The sequence below is a fragment of the Cuculus canorus genome, chromosome 1 (genome assembly GCF_017976375.1).
Source record: "Cuculus canorus isolate bCucCan1 chromosome 1, bCucCan1.pri, whole genome shotgun sequence".
NCBI lineage: Eukaryota > Metazoa > Chordata > Aves > Cuculiformes > Cuculidae > Cuculus > Cuculus canorus.
In genome coordinates, this window is record NC_071401.1 from 101346523 (window position 1) to 101361621 (window position 15099).

Here is a 15099-nt window from a genome sequence, read left to right on the forward strand (position 1 = left end):
TTATCTTACAAAAGGAGAATTGTACTGTCTTGAGAAAGAGCCAGTACTCTCTTTCTCAGTGTCTAGGGAGGCTATCTTTTTCATTATAGAGGAGTATTTTAATAGTTGCTTTAGGCCTGCTTTTGAAGTTGTATATTCAATGAAAGTAGAATTATTTCTGTCAGTACACTTTGTTATTCTTTTGAGTCCAGATTTATTAGAATTTCTATTTCTTTAGTTTCTGCAGCAGGCAAAAGGAGCTCTCATTATACGTACAGCTAAAGGGATTTAATGAATTTTGAGAAAATAGCAACTTTTACATTTCACATTCTATTATGAACACTTTGTATGAATTTGCCATTGAAACACGACAACTGCTTTCTTGTAAACAAAACAGTATTGTGTGAATTTCAGCACATTTAGGTTTATCATTTTCATGAGATTTAAAAATATCAAACTATAAAGTATAACTATGTCACACACACACAAAAATAATGAAGTATCATCACGAGAATAAGAACAGAATTTGGAGAAGAGAAGGATTATGACATATCCCATTATGGTAAGATGGAACTTAAAACATAAACCGAGCAGTAGCAGTGTTTAACTTGCCTTTCAGCCATGATTATTTTCAAGAATGAATAATTTCACTGAAAATAAACATTAGGGTATACTAAAATTAGGGTTACTGTAAATGTTTTTCAAAATTTAAACAATGTAAAAGCATGACTGTGCATCCACACTACACAAAACCTAAGCATTCAATTCTATAAACACTTGAGTGACTCCTGGGACCTATCTAAATGAATAAAATTACTTATATATGCAGTATCTAAAGAATCACTGCTTGCTTTAGAACCCCCTGCACAGCAGTACACTTCTAGATACACTGACTCCCACAAATACATTCAGGGAATTAACTCAACTAAATCTGATAGCATAGTATGTCCTCAAAAACTGTAACCACTTGGTATGATGTGGATATATTTTACACATAGGAAAAAATTAAAACTAACTATGTCATCTTGGAGAACCAAAAAAAAACCAAAAAAAAACCCCATTCTTGATCAGTAAACTTTAAATACTTTAGTTGTGAAAGAATACTTAGAATAATTAAATAAGATTAAGGAATTGTCCCACAGTACATAACAAAAGTGCAGGGCTTAAAAGTAATCCAAGAGTAGTGAAAACTTTCACTGCTTGATAACCGTTTTACTTTTTTGAAATATGTTGAGAAGGGAAGAAAATAATTAAAAGAGACAGTTTAGTATTTTCCACTTATAAGAAGATAGACAGGGAGACTAAAATACAATAGTTGGGTTTGGGTTTTTTTTAAGGTACATATCTGTCATTTAAGTATAGAATCACCTTATGCCCATAGCTCACAGCCCTGGTCAAAATCGGTTTTTGACTACAATTGTCAATGATCACAGAAGTAACTAGCTGTTAAATTTCAAATAACATTCTGAAAGAAATATAGGACTTCCATGTTCAGTATATGAATGTGAAAAAATTTGTCCACTGCATACGGTCTGTGTGAATTATACCATTGGCATACTAGTATATATCAGATATCAAATACACTGAAAGTGAATTTCCTTTATTTCTTCAGAACACCATTTGAATTTTTCAGTCTTTTTCTACCTGTCCTATCAATCTGTTTTTGGTTTTAGATTGTCTTCCCAATCAAAGGATCGGGAGTATATTTAGTATCTAATTTCATCTAAAGAATTTAATTTTGTAGACTAATTCACTTTGCTGAATTATTCACATAGTGACTGGTTGTATGGAGGAGTGGACTTTGAAGAACTACTTCAAAGACTTAAAACCAGAAGACTTTTTTGTGAACTCTAAAAGTATTGGTGGACCCAGTTAACACGATGCACAGTAGCTCAGACCTTAGTGCTTTCTACTTATAAGAAGACAGACAGGGAGGCTGAAAATCACATGGTATGACAAGAAGATACCAGTTATTTTGGCTTTGGTTTAATGTACCATATAGAGAATTTAAAACAAAATTATAAATACTTTTCTGACAAGGTATGTAGGAACATTTTTTTTTTTAATTTTGCAGACCAATATTTTAAAAGACACACACAACCAAAAAGAATTACACCTTAATAAATAGCAAAATTCACTTAACTTATTTTGTGGCAAGAATGCTAAAATTTAAGCAATATAAAATAAAATGAAGACTTTATTTTTTCTTATTTGCAAGCAAATATAAAATATAAAAGGATGAGCAGTACAGAAAAAATCCACACAAAAAAATATGTATTAGATAGATAGACAACAAAGCAGAACTCCTTACTATTTCAAATAAAGAGTACAAGCATTCCAGCTAGAAAAAAAAGATGTATTATTGCAGAATTTTAACTGCTATCAAGATGAAACACGGGAAAAAAACAATCTGAAACAAGATTTTCTGTGAAATGTATTGTATCATAAATCCAAGTTAGTAAAAGCAAAACAAAAATCCCCAGCTGCTTTTCTGGTCCAGGTCTAGGTTGTTTATATCACCTTATTACAGCAAAACGAAAAGTGAAATGTTTGGCATATTAAAATGCCTTTTCACCAAAGGAAATCTACCTCAGAAATCAAGATTGTGATATATTACATAAACCATCAGTAAAGCAAGGAAGTTTGGGGGAATTAATAGCACAATTACACCACATTAATCCCAAAGTAGATCTTACATAAGGTTAATTAACAGAAATATCATATCAATACATTGTTCTCATTGGAGAGCTACCTATTGCATAGAACAATGTTCTCCCGGTTCTAAATTCAGTCCCTTGAGGATGTCAGATGAAACTAAAGTAAGATATAAATTTCTTTCAACACAAAGTAGCTGAGACATATCATTGCTGAAATATCATCCTCACTCCCATATATTTCAGACAGCAGCACCAGTATGAAATTTCTGTCAAAGAGACATTACAAACTTAAAGATTTTTTTTCCTATTTCTTTCCCTCTAGTCTGAGTCTCATTTATTATGCAGACTAAGTGTAGATTGAACACAGTGCAGCTTAATAAGTGGAGTGTTTAAGTGTTTTGATTTAGCAGAATTTTGCTGCACCTTTTACTCATTTTTTAACCGCACTCAAGGAAAAACTGAGTCACCTGGAAACACTCGAGTCTCTTTCCGAAGAAAAAATGAACATCATTTTTATGAGACTTTAAGCTTCTCTTTATGATGACTTCTGTTCTTTTAAGGATGGAAGAAAAAGATAAGGGAAGAGAGCAATGAAGAACCTACAGTAGCAGGACGTGTGAGGATAACAGTGAAGAAGCTGTAGTAGTATCGCATTTAGGTTCTGTATGAATGTCTTTGAATTTTCTAGATGTTACACAATCTGAGGAACTTCTCCCAAACACCTCTGTCTGCCTGACATAAGCAATACATTTATGTTTTATCTATGTGTTTGCATAATAGGAGCTAAAGTACAAAATCAGAGTTAGTACAAAATCAGAGCCTCAGAGTTAGATCAAAGAAGTGTTGACAAAATAAAGTTAGAAATTGTCATGGGGAGAAACACAGAGAGAAAAAAAAATACGGATTATGCCACACAATAGGCAAAATGCTTATTCATATGAATAGTCACACTGTCTCAGTTACATCTGTCCATCTTGCCCAATTAACAATTTCATAAATACTAATTCAAACACCTGGCTATAATGTCAGAATTCAACTAACACAAACAAACTTTAATAATTAAATAAATAATTAAAATATTCCAAGTTGAACATTAAAAGAAACAACAAAATGGCAACAAATCTTATGCCAGCGAAATCACTGGCATAGCTCCCATTAAATATACGTGGAGGCTGAACCAAGCCTTAAGTCATTCACTAGAATGAAATAAATATAACCAGAAACAGATATAATATAATCAGAAACAAATATAACCATTTTAAAAAATCAGAGAGAATGGCTCTGTCAGGAATTTCCATCACTCTTTGCACTATAATTATTGCATTACTTCGGAATAAGAATTGTAGTGGCTTAATTAACTGTGAATACAAATAATTACTTGTAAATAAAGTTATATTGTGTGGTAAATAAGGCATAATTAATACAACATTATATTCACTAATGTGAATAATTTCCTTACAAAATACTTTTCAGTAGTTGATATAAAAATGCATGTGGCAAAAATTGCTTTAATGATTTGTGTACAGACTCCAAAATATAGTTACCCCATTAAGCTCCTTTCCTCCATATATATTATTTTTTTCTGAGATGTAAGGCATACAGATTAAACCAGAAGTTACATCAACACCCTACAGCCATTAAGAGGATTATTTTTGGTATCGACTTTGACTGAAGTAAAAATAATAAGAAAATTGTAAGTTATTTATGGGACAATTATAGTTACAACATGCACATTGCTATAAATTAATGAAAATAAAGCAAGCAAGGGTGTAATCCAAAATCCCTAAAAAGGAGTAAATATGTGAATCAACAACATAGTTTATAATGTATTGAATCAGTATGAATCCAGAAGATGAGTTTTGTCACTTAACATACTTAGGATGTAACAATGAGTAGGTTTTTACTTGAAGTTAATTTTCCCAGCTTATTTATTCAAAAAGCAACCTCCATTCAATCTGTATTTAGTCCAAATCACAGCAGAGCACACAGTTTAGAATTAATAAAAAAGAAATCCTATGAGAAATATTTCAACAATAATAGTTCTAACAATAAAAAATCCAACAATAATAATTCCAACAAAAGCAATTTACTGAGATGGAATATTGTATCAGCAAATTGTTCCTATAAACTTATTCAGAATAGAAACATACTTTCATGAACTGCATAGCAAATTTATTCACAGAAACTAGTTTTAAGAAAAATTAAAAATTATCAATTGTATATTACATTTTTAGGCTATATGCTTAGAAAATATATTTGTGCTCCGATTGATAAAAAAGTACACGTTATCATCGTTAGCTCAATGTCCATGTGCCATCCAGAGGGACGTTGACAGACTTGAGCAAAATTCATGCAGTTCAACAAGGCAAAGTACAAAGTCCTACATCTGGGTCAGGGGAATTCCAAGCACAATTACAGGCTGGGTGGAGAATAGATTGAGAGTATCTCTGAGAAGAAGGAGCTATGGGTGCTGGTGGACGAGAAGTTCAACATCAGCTCAAGTTTCAGCTCAGAAATCCTGTGCCACATAAAAAGAAGTCTAACTAACAGGACGAGGGAGATGATTCTTCCCCTCTACTCCACACTTATGAGACTTCACCTAGATTACTGCATTCAGTTCTTGAGTCCTCAACACCAGAAGGACATAGATCTGTTAGAGCAAGTCCAGAGGACAGCCGCCTCTTATGTGAGGACAGGCTGAGAGAATTGGAGTTGTTTAGCCTAGAGAAGAGAATGCTCTAGGGAGACCCCATAGCAGCTTTCCAGTCCCTAAAAGGGGCCTGCAGGAAAGATGTTGAGGGACTTTTTATCAAGGAGTGCAGTGATAGGACAAGGAGTAACAGTTTTAAGATGAAAGAGGGTAGATTTGGATTAGATACTAGGAAGAAATTTTTTACTTTGAGGATAGCAAGGCACTGGAACAGGTTGCCCAAAAAAGTCACGGATGATCCATCCCTGGAGGCATTAAACACCAGGTCGCATGAGGCTTTGAGCAGCCTGATCTGGAGGAAGATGTCCCTGCGCATGGCAGAAGGGTTCGATCTAGATGATGTTTAAGGTTCTTTCCAGTGCAAACCATTCTATGATTCTACAAAACAATTGCTATACCCTGTAAGAAGATCTTGTTAAACAAAACAAAGGCATAGATAATAAATCTATTTATTACACAATTCAGTAAGCTAAAATGGAAATACGTATTGAGCTTTAAAACCACACAATTTAAATGCACTCAAAAGCAAATGTTCTTTGAATAACATAACCTTTAAAATGTCAGGTCTCCTCCAACTGCTCTTTAGCCCTTCATTCTATCATTAAATAAACCTTTCAGAACCAAGTTGTAAGAAATACCTTTTCCAATTACTTTTTTGCGTGTGTGTGTATAGGATTATATGTATTCTGAAGTGTTGAGATTTATTTAATGATAAATTAACCAAATTTCATCGATGGCTACACTTTTGCTATCCTAAAATTTAGAAGCATTAACTGACGTTAATCAAAATTATGGAAATCAAACTCTTGGAGACTGGTGAGCTTTGGCATTGTCTTTAGAAGAATGGCTCGCACACTTGTAGTTCAAAGCACGCAAGTCCAAATCTCAGTTCTCTAATTCAACTGAAGGAATAGCAGCTGCAGAAGCAGACTACAGAGTATCATCTGGTTAACCCTACTCCATGTTGTTCACCCATGCAGGCTCCGAGAAGGTGCCAAACATAAACTTCAGTTAGTTGAAAGGTAACTGTAGGTCTTTGGGGCAAGGGTAAAATGGTCCTTCAGGTCAGGCTGAAAGGCCCATTTATAAGCAGATGCATGCAGCAGGTCAACACATCCAAACAGGGGTGAATAGCTCACTACTGTGGTAGACTGCCTACATGGGCTACATTTGGAGATGGCAGATTGAGGAAACTTTATTGTCCCCCTTTAATTAGTGGTGGTAGGGACAAACCTGGGGTTTCTTTGTCCAGGAACACAAAGAAACTAGACAGAGTCCAGCTACCCAGAGGAGCCTAGGGCACATGAAAAATGAGTAGATGCTGAAGCTAACCCAGTCTAATGAAAAGAATGACAAGGGGTGATTGAATAGTCACCTACTATCTATTTTCAGTGGAAATAGAAATAATAATGTGAGGCTTCTCAACAATTACAAACATCATAACAAGTGCAACAGTCACAAGCCACAATGAGGTATGTTCAGACCAGATATTAGAAAAATCTACACACTGGGAGAAACATGAAGCGCTGAAACAAGTCACACCAAGAAAAGACAGTGAGGAATCTCCATCCTTGGAGGTTATGGTTGAGTTATACAAAACCATCCCTAAACCATGGCGCTAGAACTGCTTCAAGCAGGAGACTTGGACCAGATAAACTCCAGATATTCCTTTCAACCAATCTTTCTGTGACTCTATACATTACATGGAAATGTTATCTTAGTTCTTGGAACTCCATTTTCTCCTCTGCTATAAAACCACTGTGCAATTCTTAATGCAAGGATTTTAAAGTCTACTGATTGAACAATCAGTCAGCCACTTGAAAAGGGCTACACTTCGAAGATTTTGTGAAACAATAAAATGGTATAGTAAAATCAATGGGGATTTGGAGTGCCACCAGTTATTCTCCCGATCATGCAAAAAGTATTGTTCAAAATACTTTTTAGCATATCACGAATGTTCACAGCATAGCAGCATAAAGGTTCATTGTTAAATATTTATGTGGCTATAATGACTGCAATTTTGATAGTACAAATTACACAAAAATAACAGACTGATAAAAAAAAAATGTGATGAAGTTAAACCTTTCCACAAATCAATTTTATTTTCTGTAGACATTAATTTTATATTTTCCCATAAGAAAAAATTCTAGGCCAGTGATACATCTAAACTTCTGTTGTCAGTGACAAAGCAAAGGGACTAAAATGTAATCTCAAATGTGTCTTTTACTGACCTCAGGGCTGACATGCATGATGATTTCAACAACAGTTCTTTCACTTCTTACACGCAAAAATCATTTTCATTCATAAATTTCTCTTCCTCATCCCCATCCTAACCTTGCATAATATACTCTATTTCTCGCCAATGAAGAAAGAAGAGTAGACAGAAAAAAAACAATATAAAAAGGAGATTCATTTAATGATACAGTGAAATGTAATACCAATAGAACTACACTATCTGTCCATTACTGATTGTTGCATGTGGCAGAAGGAGAACTCCATTCATAACTATTCTGTCATTCAATGACCTTGAAAATAATTAAAGAATACTCTATCCTCCAGAAACACTTTTCTGTTTTGTATCATAAAATGCACCAGAAGTTTATATATGCATAAATATTCCATAAATATACTTTACCTTTCTGTAAGCAGATTGACAATGTAAAATAAATGCAGATGAATACAATACAGAATTGAATGCTAATATTTGCAGCTGCACCATGCATCTTATTTATAAGTTATTCATATCCAATATTGCACTCCATTACTCTTTACTTAACAAGATTTACCCTTATGAGCCAGATCACCAAGACCTGTACATCAGATCAGCATGTCTGCTGCAAATTTTCTTGGAAGTACACTATCATAAAAAGCCTGGCAAGGTCTAAATAGGGAGTAGCCAAGACTTATCAAAAAAAGTGGAACACTGGTTGAAATATATTTGGAATAACTGATTCTCCATTCAATCACTTATTAAAATATTTACTACATACTTCTTGCAATCAAACTATTTTGCATTTTTTCTTACAGATTTTCAAGTCTGTCCTTAAAAGAAAAAAAAAAAAACCCACAAACTCTTAAACAAAAATCATGTTTTGCAATGAGCTTTGACTGACTAAATGCAGTGGTAAACACAGAATTACAAGGTATTGAAGAGAAGAGTAACCTCAGATATTAGTTAAATCTGCATAACAGTCAGAGGCTTTTAGTTATAAACTCATGCTGTGAAGTAAATTGTCTGGGTTTTCTTCACTTCTCATGACATTTCATTCACCTTTGAATGTCAAAAGTACATTTAATTCTCATGATGATTCAGGTCTGTATAAAAGCTGAAGTATTTAAACCTAGCTTTCCCTTTGCACTACTCCTCACTTTCCAGTCTCTCTAATCCTTCCATGTAATTTAGTTTAAAACATTTATTTACAATCCAACCTTTCCGTTCACAAGACATTTACAGCAAAGATTAAGCTGGATGAATGCCAGGAGTAATACAGAGACTGAATTAGAGGGTTGAATACCTTTCTTAGACACAGGTATATACACAAATTAATTTGGATAAAAAGTAGTCTTTCTCATACCTATTAGTAGTAATCTATATTGATTGTAAATTTCACCCATTCTTTCACTTTTTATTCTTATTTAAATATATGATATGTTGCAAATTGACTCATAGCATTTAATTCCACAAATTTATATTTATTAAAATTAAGGACTTTTAAATCATGATATTTGTATTGCGCTTTACATCAGTGTAGCTTAATAACATATATATGCATGTCCTGCATTCTTATAATATCAAGCTGGTTTAAGTTGAGAAAACTATGATTGGATCAAGCTAATTATCCAATTTCTTTTGAAAAAGAAAACCAACAGGTTTAGGCTTAGCAATAGCACCATAAGTATGTTAACAGATACGAGGAATGGCCTATGAAATTTTTTTACAATGTTATCATTATTACCTATTGACAACAGATAATTTCCTAAATTAGACCATTAATTTAAGTCAATTTGACAATGTGACAATCATTGTGGCATTTTAAGATACTCCGTATTGCACAACAATTTCTGTGGTACAAGTTGGGTATAAGATGGCAGATGTTTTTACAGATATTTTTCCTCCATGTTTTCATTGGTATTAAGCTGCCTGCCTAGCAGTTTGCTATGAATCTGGAGAATCAGAAATGTTTTCTGAAAGACTTATGGCATCATTCAATATGCACACAAATCTCTGAGATCTCAGGTACTTCTAAATGCCTGAAGTACACATATGATATTCCAGAAATGAAGAAACATTCCTCAGGAATAGCAAGTGTCTGAAATTGCTATTAGAATTGAATATGATCATAATTCATGTCATGGGGAGCCATATCTGACAGACATGCCAAGGAACTGAATGCTCAAATATTCACTAAAAATGTAGTTCCTCCTGGAACAGGCTAATGAATGCATTTTTCCTTCTGCTTTAGCAGCTTGCACTAGACATTAATGAATTCTGCATGAAGATTTTCAACTATTAAAATAATATTGAATGCTGACTTAGCCTACTAAAACCTTTGCAATTTATTTCTGTTTGATCTACAAATTATACAGATATACTCTACTTAATCATTAAATTCATTAAGAAAATTATGGACTTACATAAGGTTCATATGTTTCTGGAATTCATTTGAAATTCTTTTTAGTTTAATGATGAAGTATTGTTACACTGGGAAAGTGTTTTAGCAATCAATGGGGTGCATGCTTTCATGCTTCAGTACAAAAGAAGCAGGAAGTACAAAAACTACAACCTAAGATGTAGTACATGAGAATTCTAACTGATTTATCTATTGGATTTCCTATCCATGACAATAACAAGATACAGTAATTGCTATATTTTAGCATAAGAAAGGATAATTTTTTCATAATGGTGTTTCTGAAATCTTGGTGGAAAACCACGCACTACAAAATTGTAAAGTCTTCTGAAAGAATGTCTCTTCATGTGATGTCTATTCAAAAGTCTTGCTTAAAGACAGAAAATTACTTTCAGTAGTTTTACCAAAAAATCTGAAGTGCACAGACAGAAAGAATCACCATTTTATTGCTTGGAACATCATATATAATATAAAAAGAAAAAGAGAAAATTGAATTACTTTATTTTAAATGTAGTTAATATTTTTGACTTGAAGTAGTCTAATAGGATTTGACTACACACATGCACACTTTCTCACTACTATAGCAACTGAAAAGTAAAAAGAGTAACAGAGATACAAAACTTAAAGTTTTAATTTCCTCATCAACATTGGAATGTACAAAACTTCCTCTAACTTTAACAACATGTAGAAAAAAGAAGCATCAGTACCAGGCATAAGGCATAGCACAGTAGTTCAAAAACTTATTTTTGGTAACAGCAAATCCTCTCCTACTTTTAATCTGCCTTAAAAAAAAAGCCAGATGCACATGAAAAAAAAGTACAGGCAAGATCTTGTTAACCCTCACCACCTCATTTCACAAACAAACTGCTAAAAATGGAATTTCCATTCCCTGAGAAATTCAAAACTAAGAACAATCCCTGAGCACCCTTACAGGACTCCAAAGGTGGGCCTGCTGTGACCTAGGGGGTCAGGAGCCAATGATCAGAAGTTCATTTCTTTCTAGGGTATTCTACGATTTCACGATCTACATGAAATTTAATACACTTTGATTAAAAAAAAAATGAACTGAGCCTGTTGCGATGTGAAAGTGAAATTACAAAGAATTATTTCAGATTTGATCTCAATTTGTCAAGAACCAAAGAGCCAGGGAGCAAACAAATAGTTCTATTGAAAGCAAATACTAGCAGTAATGCTTCAAGTTTGAGAATTCCTTCAAAGGTAAAACCAAAATATTAGATTTATGGAAGTCTTCAATTTATTGGGAAAGATTAGGTTGCTGTACAAATTCTCTTGGCCTTTTCTTCTTAAGTAAACCACCTTTGATTCTTTCTATATCTTAAGCTTACTTTTCAGATGTTACATGTTACCAGTCATAGTCACCTGTCTATGGTGTTCCTTTTCTTGTAAAGAGAATAAAGATTTCATCTTTTCATTTTTTATCATAAAGTTGTTAAAACATTTACATTTAAAAAAAAATTAGCTGCTTTTTGTACATAGCCTAATTATGCTAATACAACATTTCTGAAAATTATTGCCTCCTTCAATAAAATAGTAAATACAAAATTAAAAGCATATGTTCATATGGCATCTCCGGCGTGTTTTGACATTAACTGTATGAAATATATCTACCAAGTAATACATACATTATTGATGCATATTATATTTGGGGCATCATTTCGCAAAGCTTCTGCTTTCTGTCATCTAAAGAAGAATCTCAAGTGTCAAAAGAGAAAACATGCTTGACTATTACAATTCAAAACACATAAATGCATTCAAAAAAGCAGCTTTTCCAACATGTTCACTTTCTATATTTTTTCTTCTACACCATGTTTTTGGAAATGCCTATATAACTTTTGGTTATATAATTTGACCATTGTAGAAAATATTTTATATTAATATCCTACAAATGTTGAATTACAAGGCCAGGAATAATTTGTTTAAAAAAACTTGACACTTAATAGACTATCTCCTGAAAAGAACAAGACCTACGAATGCTAGTAAAGGCCAGACCTTTCCCAGCAGTTACCTCACACTTTCTCAGTGGTTTCTTTGTGTCTTCGGAAGAAAGCACAGCAAACGCTCTTCACTGGTTGTTATGCCCTTCTTGACCATGGATGGGCAATACCAAAGGGTATTAACCAGGTAACATCTGTCTGGCTGAAAGGATGGAAACTCTCCTTGGAGAAGAACCTTGTCAACATTATCTGCACTTCTGTTACTTAAAGATTAGTGGGCTTCTCTCACTACTGACATGGTCATAAATGTCAGATACCTGAGGGTACTGTCAGCCCTGATTGTTCCAGTCCATGGGCTTACAGCCCACAGAGAGTCCTCCACCTCGTGAATGGAAAGAAGGGGGGCTCCCTATAGCGATTTTCAGCTAGCCTTCAACAAAACAACTTCCATATTCAGAAGAGCAACCAAGAAGTACAAAAAAAATTGCTGACTTTTACTCACTGATCTCATGGTGAACTGTGATAGCTTTACTTTTAAATCTCTAAGTATCGTGAAGCTGGTGTTATCAGAATGATTGCCTCACTTCCTGTGCTCTCCTTCAATAGCTGCAATCAGCACAGACTTTCAAATGAAATATTCTTCATTATAAAAGACAATGGGAACAGGGAAACAGAGCTCCAAGACTCTTGAATTTTTTGCCTTAATTTGACAAGATAACAGCTCAAACTAGTATAGGCATAGACAAAAGACATCTTTTGAGGGATTCTTAAGAAACCCTTAATAAAAAAGCATTCTTCCTAGATGAAGAGAACTGAAGGCTGTTTGAAGAGATTTGCACAGAATCCATTTCATATTACTTAATTTTTCTGGTTAAACTTTGTATTTTCTGAATGATTGATTACATAAGAATGCCTAACAACTTTGGTAAGCATTTATTGTATTTTAATAGAAATAAAACCAGGTAATTATAATCCTAGTTGCAGAAGGTTTTATACATAGTAATTGGGTCATAATTATAAGAAAATTAATGACTACTAGTGTTAGTAGCCATTCCTTTCGACAACTTTTTGAAACATCTGTTAATAATTTATTAATGCTTTATTTGCAAACATTTGTAGGCACATTTCCATGATGTTAATTTAATTTTAAAATACAGTTTTCATTCATTTTCAGAATTTGATGGCTGTTCTCTGTGACTGTATGAAGACAACTACAGTATTCCTTCTGGTCACAGTAGAGAGAGACCAGAAGACCCAGTTTATCCTTGATAGTGTCTGCATTGGAAGGTGAATAGTCTTCCAGGAAAAACTTTCTCCTGTATGTAGGCTTTCCTGTCTCTTTTCCTTAAAAGATGGTCTTGAAATTTACCTATTACTTACAATGTGGCAAGAAAATGTGGTGTTGCTTTATCACTCTTGAGTTAAACCAGTCTATTAAAAAGTATCCTTTAAAATTTCAGCATAGTTTATCACTGGCTGCTGGAAAAAAATTATGACTTGCATTATTGGTGATGTGCTAGCAGTTAACTCTGTGTAAACAGCATTCATGTCAGAATCTTAGCCATAAACCTGTCCCTAAAATGGGAACAGATGAAAAAAGTGATTTTTTTTCCATTAAGGAATATTGACTAAGTAAAATTATTATGACCCGACTACAAATCATAACACAGAATACTGACCGAGTGTACTATAACATCCTTTTCACTCAGTTGAGATGATATTGATGCATGGTAGAAAAGTGGTCTTTAATTAACTCAGCACAATGAGCAACTGCCTCAAATACGTGCATTACTTTTTTAACGTTCCAAAGACTTAAATTATCCTGAATGTCTCAAAAATTTTAACGGAAATAAGAAAATACTTCATACTAAGAAAAGCTTCTTTAAAAATTCTTTGAGCAACTGCAAATAGGGAATTAGAAGAAACTATCACAATGCTATCCTAGCATGATACTCTAGGAAGGCTAAAAGATAAATGGAGGGAGGTTTAAAAAGATATTTTGGACATCTTGCTGAAATCTTCTTAATGCTCAGGAAACAAGCAAAGACTGGGTTTTTTTCAGAAAGATTCTAGTTACATTTAGCAATATTTACATTAAAAACCAAGACACTAATATTATTTTTTGACATCTCCGTCTAAGAAGACTTTTTCTGCTCTAGGTACTTCAGACTACGCTTTTTGTAACACATCCTGTTTCCCTGCTTAGACTGTACAGTACCTCACAAACAGAACAAGTTTTTAATCCATGATAAATTAACTGCAGATTTTTATCATAAATGCAACCAGGTCCTTTTTTATTTCCCTATCAAATTATATAGTGTAGCACCAACAATATTTGCAAAAACAAGATACTTCCTGCTTAGTGAATATTTGAAATTCTGAATTAGTTTTTGATTTCTCAGGAAGTTCAGAGACTAACTCAGAGAAATACAGGATATACCATCTCAATTTTTCTATACAGGTGTATAGAAAGAGACATTTCAGAAAGCAGGATGAATTAATTTTGGATCTAGAATGAATATTTAATATTGTCCACTGTCCCCCCAGCAAAGTTTACTTTCCCAATATTTATCTACTTAGTATATCTATTTGTAGACCAAGATGATTTGTCAGTTTGTTTTCATATTTACTGGTTTTTGTCACCACTTGAGGCAGTTTCTGATAATACATGCTTTTAAGAGGTACCTTTAAGATGTCCAAAACTACTGTGAACTATTTAGTTTTAGGAAAACACGTTTGAAAGAAGGTAAAGACCTTGAAAACTTCCAGGAGAGAAAGGAGAATAAACTGAAAAAAATAAGGCAAACTTCATAAAAGGAAGACATGGGGAAATAACATAAAAGCATGCAGGAACTAATACAGACTTTTTCTCAAAGAAGCTGTATATTCAGTTTTAGTAGGGATGGCAGCCAAGATCCTACATACTCACAATCTACTTCACAGTGGTATTGTCTTCATAAGGACTGCAGGCATTTATACCTGCTACTCGACTCTGGTTTTAGAATAAAGACTGGTCACTTCAGGTTTTACTGTTTTGTATACTGCAGTTGTCATTCAAATTTATTGCCAGTTCATTGAAGGAAATAACTCTGAGAAAAGAAGTCTGAAACTTGGTCTGAAACATAATATGAAAAGAAGAAAAGAGGTACGCTAACGCCCATTAATGTGCA

At 33.5% G+C, this 15099-nt stretch overlaps 1 protein-coding gene across 1 annotated transcript in view; it reads right to left on the minus strand.

Moving 5' to 3' along the window:
- Positions 1 to 15099, minus strand: part of NCAM2 (neural cell adhesion molecule 2) — a 271224-nt gene that overhangs the window by 37049 nt on the left and 219076 nt on the right. The gene's annotated exons all lie outside the window — the stretch shown is intronic.